Raw genomic sequence first — 1,342 nt, 5'->3', positions numbered from 1 at the left:
GTCTTAGCTCTGCACCGGTATGCCAGTGTGCCAGCAGAGCATGAATATGCAAACATAACCAGATCTGCACCGGTATGCCAGTGTGCCAGCTAGCATGAATATGCAAATGTATCAGCTGTGCAGGAGTACCCAAATGTAACCAGCTCTGCGCAAGCATGCAAATGTGCTGGCTATGCTCGAGTGCGCAAATGTAACCTGTGGCGAAACTGTTTCTGGTTTCCCCTTCCTAGGTCTTTCTCCTTGAAGACAGTGGAGACTGCCTTGTTTTGTCCGCGTTGTGCGTGGGTACGTTGGTATTGGTACTAGTGCGGCCCGTGCTCTCTGCCTCTTGCCGACCCTCCCCCCCGCCCCCCCCCCCGCCTCCTGACGCCCCAGGGTTCTGCACAGTGGACAGTTTGGCTGGGGATAGGATTCTTCTTTCCCACAGAAAAAGTTGGGCAGAGTCTGCAGAGGCCCGCTCTGTCCCCTGTCGCTGATACAGCCGCCGGCAAATCAGAGACATCTCGACTCGCCTTCTGCGCATGCCACCTCCCACATCCGGTTACCTGTTCCGATACTGCCTCTTGAAGGATCCCAGTTGGCCATCGTTCATCCTGTGTCCGTCGGAAGGAAGGTTTCACACACTGGGTCATGGGACTGGGCCACGAAGTCCAGGAATGAGCTCCGTGTCCTTCACAAAGTCACGTAGCGCAGAACAGATGGCCCCCCGCGATGTGTTTATCACCGCCCCCCAACACACGGGTTGGGGTGCCGCATTCCTGCTTGCTCCCATCCGCCCAGTGGCCGAGGCCGGTGGGTGCCACCCGGCTCTGACTCTCCCCGCGTCGGCTCCTCGCGTCTCCATGCCGTGGAGCCGCGCCTTCCGGTGCATCTCCTTCAGCTCGGGACTCCTGCAGCTCAGCCTCCGGGCGCTTGTCAGGGCTGGCACCGTGCAGATGTGTGTGGAAGCGTGTGACGTGATCGCCGGGCGCTTGTGAGCTGTGCTCAGGGGACAGAAGGACAAGCCGGGGGACGCAGGAGCTGCTGGCTGGGCGGGGAGCAGGGAGGCCTCTGGGCAGGCCCAGGGAGGCGGGAGGCCCAGCAGACACCCAGCGGCCCTGGAAGCTCCGAGAGCCCCGGAAGCCCCTTCCCTCCTCGGGAGGCGGCAGCGGCCACCTCACCGCCACCCGGCTGCCGGGTCAGGAGCCCTGCGGGGCGGGACTGCAGGGGCGCGCGGCCCCGGGCAGCGATGGCGCCGGCGGTGGCGCTTTGTCCCCTGCGCCTCACTTCGCGGGGGAAGAGCTTCCCCTGGGGAGGGAAGCCAGGCCCGGTTTGGCGATGGCGTGGTGGCTGGCGCTGAATC

This window comes from Perognathus longimembris, chromosome 16 (assembly GCF_023159225.1).
Source record: "Perognathus longimembris pacificus isolate PPM17 chromosome 16, ASM2315922v1, whole genome shotgun sequence".
Classification (NCBI taxonomy): domain Eukaryota; kingdom Metazoa; phylum Chordata; class Mammalia; order Rodentia; family Heteromyidae; genus Perognathus; species Perognathus longimembris.
Note: the sequence above shows the minus strand (reverse complement) of the source record.